At 43.6% G+C, this 8,556-nt stretch overlaps 2 long non-coding RNA genes across 5 annotated transcripts; one reads left to right on the top strand and one right to left on the bottom strand.

The window, feature by feature from the left end:
- The first annotated feature begins 1,346 nt into the window (after positions 1 to 1,346).
- Positions 1,347 to 5,556, top strand: LOC127333899 (uncharacterized). 4 transcript variants are annotated; one of them, XR_011752051.1, is made up of 4 exons: positions 1,347 to 1,904; positions 2,446 to 2,862; positions 3,609 to 3,819; positions 4,467 to 5,556. It is a non-coding gene; the product is annotated as an uncharacterized lncRNA (long non-coding RNA). The 4 variants fall into 4 exon arrangements; XR_011752052.1 differs by having other exon boundaries at positions 1,353 to 2,553; positions 2,729 to 2,862; XR_007871651.2 differs by having other exon boundaries at positions 1,354 to 1,904; positions 2,729 to 2,862.
- Positions 2,541 to 6,300, bottom strand: LOC127333900 (uncharacterized). Its single transcript, XR_007871654.1, has 2 exons — positions 5,729 to 6,300; positions 2,541 to 4,663 (listed from the first exon to the last, which is right to left on the bottom strand). It is a non-coding gene; the product is annotated as an uncharacterized lncRNA (long non-coding RNA).
- Between the last annotated feature and the right edge of the window lie 2,256 nt (positions 6,301 to 8,556).

Here is an 8,556-nt window from a genome sequence, read left to right as displayed (position 1 = left end):
TGACCCAACAGAACAGTGGGAAGACAGAACCCACGTAAACCAGCGCTGATCTTGCAGATTGATCGAACGGACGAAATAATCGACTGAGAGTTGAGCTTTTCTCAGTCACCTGAGACATAGCAAATCTTTTTTATTAAAACATTCAGATGCACATATGTAAATATAAACACTCTCATATACGTATATAAATAACTTGCAGTAGGTACCTCTCCCACTTTTTCCTAAAATAAACATTACTTCTTGACTTGATTTTCTTCTGCGAATTGGCCAAGATCAAAATATGGCGTGCGATGTACTTTGCTCGCAAACTGCGCTGAAAACCATCTTTGCGTTTTTTTCTCTCACGAAATATCAAAAAAAAAAAAATGAAACCGTGTCTAGGAGGAACTAGACACTTTTTGATATAGTAGAAGCGGGACTTAGCGTGACAATTCCAAAATTCGTTCCTGACAGAAATCGAACTCTGGTCGTTGGGGTGCGCCACTGCGACCCCAACCACTGGGCTAAGCCCACGTCCACTGCTGTTTCTTCTTAACTTCAATGATCTATTTCTTTCTTTCGGTTGTTTGTCTCACTTAGTTGCAAGTGAATTTTGCGATTACAAGAGTCATGCAGCTGGCAAAAAAATAGCATGCCACCATACACGCACACCACGCTCCATAGATACACATGAGCGTCTCTCCAAGCTGAGATGTGAAATTTGTTTTTTTCTCGAAAAGTCCAGTGATCTATTCTTTTTTTTACGGGCAGTGATCTATTCTATCTTCAATAGCAGTAAAATAACCTAAAAGTAATAAAAATTACAAAAAAAATCTTTCCACCACCTAGCAACGACTACGGACTAAGCTGTGAAATTACGCGAATTCTATTTCTTGCCTGGGCACCACCGTGTCTTACGCGGTGCTCTTCTTTTTTTGCACGTTGGATTGCGATCTGGCGGTGACTTTCTCTCTGTGGACCACGGCTCCTTTTTATCCCCATCCCGTCTCAACAATAAAGCATGTTGCTAATTCGGTCCTCTCGTCCACTCCGTCCTTATCCCCACCCCGATATACTGTCAGGTGGCCCAGCGTGCCAATTCCTCTATGTACTCTACCGCGTCATTATATCCTATATAAAAGTTGGTCGGATTCACGCTTTTTGCTTACTCCTGCTACTGTTCATGAGCTATTTTCGTCATGCTTCTCCAATTACCACCTGACACGTCTTCAAGATGGACTGCTTAATACGTTTGCCAAATTTTTTTCACCAAAACGGGGTAACCGGCTACCGGCTGTGAGGCCTCCTGCGGTCAAAGCGGTGGGCGGCTCCCAGTCTTCACTCTTCAGGTAGTTTTTAGGTGTTTTCCTCTCCTACATCCCACCGCTCAAAAACACCACGTATAGAGTTTTCTGATTTTTTCCTCTTCCCTATCCACCAATCCACCACCAGACCGCCCTTTCCCGCGATGAAGCAGAGGACGCCGGTGGGGGCGACGTCGGGGCGGAGCAGGAACAGCCAGGGACGACGACCTTGGGAGCGGGGCAGGCGCGGGCCGGCGACGGCGACCGCGGGGCATGGCAGCCGCGTGCCAGGATGGCTCCCTTGGGGCGGAGCAGGCGCGGGGGCCCGGGGAAGAGCACGCGCGGGCTCGCGGCGGCTCGGGGCGAAGCAGGCAGGGACTGGCGGACCGTGGGGCGGGGCAGCCGCGTGCCAGGGACGGCGCCCATGGGGCGGGCTGGCGGGGGCCTGGGACGGCGACCTTGGGCCGGTGGCAGCGCGTGCCTGGGGTGGAGCAGGCAGGGCCAGCGGCCGCCACGTCGGGGTGGAGCAGCCAGTGGCCAGCGGCGGCCACGTAGGGGCGGAGCAGCCAGCGGCCGACGGCGGAGAAAAACGGCGCTGGCCGGATAAAGAAGAAACAATAGGTTAAAGCTCTTCCTCACACACTGCCCTCCCCATGTTTGTTGTTATGTTTCTTAGATTTGAAACTATTTTTCTACGGGTGATCTCTTCTCTAGATTGCAAGTATTGTTGCCTTCTCTGTTCATTCTGCTACATACTTTTGTGGCAGTAAGTGCTAATGCAAGGATAAGATCATTTGACTTCCCTTTTTGTTTCCCTACGTGTACCACATGCATTAATAATTTAATAGGTTTAGTGGCGATGATTTTGGTCTTCAGGATTTAAATGATATTTTGTTAATTTTCTTATGATGTAAACCTGAACCTGGCTCAAAAAGATTGAGGTAACTAATTGAGATGAACAGAAAGCCTCTCTGTATCTTTTTTCCTGTTCATTGTGTGCTGAAAATAATCACTGAGTACTACTGCTTGATTTGAGACATACCGATGGTAGAACATAATAAGTGGGATTTTTGTTCTGCTGAGATGGTAGTGTATCCTAGCTACCTTACACATGTTAATGCCAGCATACCATGAGCTGACCCTTCCTTTTTTGTTGGAATAGGTGTATGAAATGAATTTAGAGGTTTACAGTGGGTGATGCTGGTGTTAAGGATTTAAATGACATTTTGCCTTTTTTCTCTTGATGTAGGGATGAACTTGGTAGAGTGAGGTAATTAATTGAGATGAACATAAATCCTGTATTTTTTGCTTTCATTTTTGCTGTTCATTTTCTGCTGAAAATTATCACTGAATACTACTACTTGAACTAAGCGGGTATCTGCTGGCATGCTAGGCTAGGTAAGATTTTCAGTGCAGGTGCTCACACATTGATTTGATCTCATTAGGGTAGTATGCATGTTGCCATGGAGCAACTCCATGTAGACCAAAGCAAAGAGCATGGTCAGAAGAGCAGTTGTGCAATCATGGAGAGCTTTCTCACAGGATTGTCGCTAGGGGCAACTACAAGAATGAGATCATGGTATGCTACAAAATTAGGACATATCCCATTTTAAAGTTATTTATGTGTTCATATAGCAGTAAAATTACTTGATGACCTTCTCTAGAAAAAATCGGTTATCTATAGTCCCACGAAGTGGTAATGCAATATCAGGTTCACACTATAGTATTTGCATGGTCTACAAAGCTCCTTCTTGAATAAGTGCTCACATGCCTTTTTTCTGCCACCGCAATGAAAATTACTATTTTCAGCATCGGCATGAAAAAACAATTTCTCCAACATCAAATTTGCTCCCTCCTGACAGCGGTTAGAACTAGGTTGTTGAATGTACTTATGGTCCCTGTGATGATCTTCGTATTTTAGGTTATCCATAAATGGAAATAACATCAAGAAAAACATTAGTGTATACTGTCTTTAGCTTAATTTTTTTAGGTTCTCTCTTATTGCATGTCATCAGCAGATCACTGTGTCTAATACACATGCAGGTGGATTTAGGGAAATAAGACCAATTAAATAGTTTGCTATATTATTGTGAGCAACTACATCATTTTATATATTCATATCGTTTCCTGTTTGAAACTGTTTCGATAGAGCTATTTAAATTACATGTTAATTTTGCAGCTTGATGTTCCTCTTTAATCTCCCATCTAGGTAGACTAGGGTTTTCGTACTACCTTTTATGGGTTTACTACAAGGTACAAGTTTAATATTTATCTTAATGATGTTTTGGCATGCTTTCCTATTTATTGTGAGATGCTTAATTGTAGGCAAGCGTGTTTGCTGGTCTTGGACAACGTCCAACTTCTCTGCCTGGGCCTTTGTTTGTCCTGCTTTCGCAATTCGGTGATTCTACACTAGCTGTTATCATTGGCTTTGATGTCCAGCGTTTTTCCGTTCCATTTGTTGATCATGCTGGGGAGCCTTCTGCTACTCATTCTTCTATGGATACGGATGTTCGGAAGAGCACAATTCGTCTTGGTAAGCGGCCAGTTGAGCCTCCTCATGATTTCTGTCATGGTTGTTCCCAGTTTATTGCTTCATTATGATATAGCCTCATCCCTCATATGTCTAATTTTACTCTAGATATTACTCATCTTTAATCTCAAATAAAAAGCCTCAAATCCTTCTAAGACTACAGCAGATAGCTTCACAGTTTACACGGACCTTAATAGACATATTTGGTGGGCTGGGGTAGAATCGTAGAAACCAGGTCCTTGTGGATGTTAGCCACGTATATACATGTTTGTCCAGCTACATATACTTCCCACATTATATTTTTCTCAGTCGGTATACTGAAATGGAGTCTAGAAAATATTATTGAAGCACCCAGCAGCTATCAAATTTCTGGTTCAAGAGAATAGAAAACCCAATTGCCAACATTTTATTTAATGTCTACATATAAAACGAATTTTTAGGCAAATACGAGATTAGACAGGTTCGGATGAAGGGTTGCTCAAGTACCATGTATATCTATCCAGTATGAGTGTGGCAGCAGTAGATTCATCCTCTATACAACATTTAGGCTCAACTCTAGATGATGTAAATTCAACTTTTTAACTATAAATTCATTAGTGCCTTTTCTGAATAAGTGCAGCGCCTAACAATTGTTTTCTTCAAAAATTTAGTTGTTCAGCCTGGAGATTAAACTGAACTACATGCAAGTGTGTTCATGGTATCAATCTTCAATTTGAGGCACTCACCAAAAACATGGGTGAAGGAAGTTTCTTGGATGCATTGAGATCTCCAGAGAGGAAGACAGCGAGCAGCAGTGCCTAGGGGAGCAAGGCTTGGGCGTGCCCAAATGCTGGAGCTTGAGCTTGGCCTGAAGGCAACGAGGACAGTGGTCAGGTCGATCTGTGTCGCCGACGGCGGTTATGCATGATCACTAAGCAGCCTCAGCAGAGTCGGGAAAGAAGAGCCCCGATCTCCCTAAAGAGCTGCGTGAAAATCAAATCGATCGCATAGGGGAGGCCAGCAGAAGAAGGTCACATGGTACAGCGCAATCTGGAAAGGATGAACTCACGCTAGACAGATGTCGGCGACGTAGAAGATGATGTTGATCTCATAGGCAGCAGAACAACCCAAAGGTTGTGCATGTTAAAATTTCTTGGATGGAAGGAATGCACAAGAGACGGTAAAATCAATGGTATAACATGCAGAGCTTGATGATTAGTTGTTGGATTGGATTTGGAGGTCTAAGACGGTAATTTTTTTTTGGCTGTGTGCATCGCTTGATGCAGAGGCCGGGGCATCGCTCCCATATCGAAAAAAAAAGATGATGGGGTTTTGCTCTGGCCTGAGAGGGGAATGAAAAGAATCCGTCCAGAGTGGGTCGTCTCAGAGTGGTAATGAAAAACAAGAGCATGAGTTTGCCAAACAGTAGTCAGTAGGTACAGACCTAAGGCCTAAGTGACAGCAATCCTCCACCTCTCCCTGATACTTGAGTGTGCCAGATCTGCTGTACGCTCCACGACAAACACAGGAGTATATTTTCCTTTTTCAGAGCTCCCATCACCAAAAAAAACTGAATTAAAGGGTTTTGGAGATGACAGTGTAGTAGTTACTTTTCTCTGTTTTCTTTTGGCTATTTTTTTAAAGAATGTTTTCTGTTGGCCAATGAGGCTGTAATCAACTTACTAAATTTTTAGTTTTACCTGCCTTCTGTTTTAACCAGCTAATTTAGTGCTGATAAGAGCTACGGCTTGATGCATTTAACTTTGAGTTTGCTATTTTGATTTCAGTGTATTTGCATACGCAGAGAGATCAGAGCTAGACACGATAGCCAAACGATAATGAAACTGGAAACGCTCCAGGCACTTTGGTTTAGCTCATGAAAGTTAGCACATTAAGAAAATTACTTCTGCTAAGGAGGAAAAGAGAAGCATACCGAGATTAAGTCGCATGTACTTCCCACTGTGCTGAATCTTGCCCGAAGATGGATCTTCACCACCACACACGCGATCTCGCGAGGCTGCAGCAGAAAGAAACGAGGAGAATCACCAGCACCGCATCGTGAACGGAGAGCCCTTGATCCCAGCGGTCGGCACGCAACGACCTCCCTGGCTCCCTCCCCCTGCTTGCACTCTTTTTTCCCAGCGCGCGAGCTGCCCCGACCGCAGCAGGTGGCCACGAGGAGAACCTCCATCATCAGAGGAGAGCTCTCGATCCCGGCCACCAGTGTAGTCTCTGATTCTCTCTCTTCTGCCATCGTCGATGGAGATGGACATGCCTCCGCCAAACGCCGCCCCCCAATTTCATAGATCGAGTGGCACCTGGCAAGCGAGTGTCGGGAGCAAAGCACGGCAGAAGCATTCGTATGAGGAAAAAAAGAATAGGAGTAGGTGACACCGTGACAGCGACCCTCTACCTCACGGTCCTCACCCATGCGATTAGACACTCACAGCCTGCTGTAAATATGCATTCTCGCTCCTCTCTGGTACTTTTGTTATTTCAGTTAACTGCAGCCTCTAACAGAAAAGTGCAGCCTCACGGGAAAAAAATGCAGCCTCAAGCAAAAAAGAAAACTAGACTGTCACATAAAAAAGATCATGAAAAAAGAACCATTGGACATGTAAAAAGAGAACACACCAAACAGAAATTGATTCTCCACCTTGTGACGTCTCATTTGAAATTCACCACCGAACAATAACCTTCTCACACAACAGCAGCCCTTAATTAATTAATTAATTTACCCTATTGACAGATCCACAGCCAAGAGACACCTCAAAATAGCAAACGCAAAAGATACATGCTGGATGATCGACACCAAGGATGCGGCGTCTATATATTAAGGATGGTAGAAATGAAGGCCCCTCATTGAGCACACAAGGTGAGGTGAATTTTGTCTAACGGGGGTTCGTCACATGGCCTCATTAGCCCATGGCACGTCAAGCTTTGTTAACAAAAATACGTAATATTTTTCACGTTTCTCTCTTTTTATTCTTGGACGTTAATTTTTCGAGATAATATTTTGACCGTAATTTTCCACCGGTAGTTACCACAGTACCTTCTCGACGGTGAATAATTGTGCATCCGTAATTCTACGACAATAATTAAATATTTATCTATATATTAAAGACTGTGGAAATGAAGGCCCTTCATTTAACGCACAAGGTTACCGTAGAGAGGTGAATTTTGTTCAATGGGGGTTCCCCAAATGGCTTCATCAGCGCACGACATGTCAAACTTTGCTAACAAAAATACGTATTTTTTTACGTTCATCTCTTTTAATTCTTCGACATTAATTTTTCGAGATAATTTTCCGCCCGTAATTTCCCACTGGTAGTTACCACGGTACCTTCTCGATGGTGAATAATTATCCGACAATAATTCTTCAACAATAATTAGATATTTATTTTTCCTACTCCCTTCCCTTGACAATAATTTTTAGACGCATTTTCCCTGTCGTGATTTCACCAACGTAATTTCGAAGGTGATTTGAGATTAATAATTCATTGGTGCGCTGGTAGATATGCGACCCAAATAATCAACCACAATAGTTATTTCCCCACAATAATTATTTAGAGAAACTTTTACAATGACGCGTACTTCCTCATCGGTAATTTTTAAAGTTGCACAAGCAGCAATTTTCAGCGTAATTCTCAAAAGATGCATGGGCAGCAATCTCCGGTAGTAGTTTCCCGATGGTTCCTTTTTATTTATATCTGACTTATTCTATAAGTCTCACGATGAATTTACAGGAATACTACTATGTTCTACCACAGCAACTTCCACAAAATATTACAACATTACTCATTGCCTCTTCTTTTTGAGAATATTTTTTTATTAATCACCTCATGATTACTCTACGGGCACGGCGTGTCGTCGTGCCACTGCTTCCTAGTCAATATGAACGGGCGCTCAAGTCCAACGTCTTTAGGGGAAGCTGTTATATGCCGACCGGATCGGCACGGACGGGGTGCCGCACACCCTCGGACCTGGTGGCTATTAATTGGGTCGCAGCTCATCAGGTATGAACATTTTTTGAATCTGAATAAATGTAAAATTTGGAAGTTTGCAATTCTGATTTTTTAAGAATTTATTTTTTATTCATAAATTTTGAAATTTTGAATATTTTTGGTAATCTTAACATTTTTAAAATGTAAACTTTTTTAAAAATTTGAACTTTTTATCAAAATGTAAACCTTTTCCAATTTCGAACATTGATTCTGACAGTGGTGCGCCCACACGCACGAGGAGGCCGAGGGTATTCTGGCCGGGACCGATGGACTTCCTCGCGTTGCAGGTTGTGTGAATTTCTTGATGGCACCCCACCGGCTGTCTCTAAGGTGGCCGCCTCCGCCTGGTAGGGATGAGACAATGAAGAGGAATTACCATGCTGGAATGCTGACAACGGGACCGACTAACTGGCCATCAATTGTGTTAATTACTGATTATAAGTTGTATGCAAATAATTATAACAAAGTGTGGTGTTCCTTGCAAAAACAAACCATTGTTGTGGTTCTATGCACACAAAAAAAGACACCAACAAGTAGTGTGATATGCTCCCGATGACCTGCTCGAGCGGCGAAAAGAAGATGGACTATGCCCCCGTCGCCCCGATGCTAGCAGAGGAGGAACGGGAGGCGGTAGTGGGAAGCACTTCCGGCGTCTCCCGCCGATGGGGAGCACGGTGCCATCATGGCGGTCGCGCTCACGGTGGTGGTAGCGGCGGTGTTCTTGAAGACTGAAGTGCAGGCTGTAGTGGAGATAAGC

Source organism: Lolium perenne, chromosome 2 (genome assembly GCF_019359855.2).
Source record: "Lolium perenne isolate Kyuss_39 chromosome 2, Kyuss_2.0, whole genome shotgun sequence".
Lineage (NCBI taxonomy): Eukaryota > Viridiplantae > Streptophyta > Magnoliopsida > Poales > Poaceae > Lolium > Lolium perenne.
The sequence above is the reverse complement of the archived record's forward strand: the minus strand, read 5'-3'. Positions and strand labels throughout refer to the sequence as shown.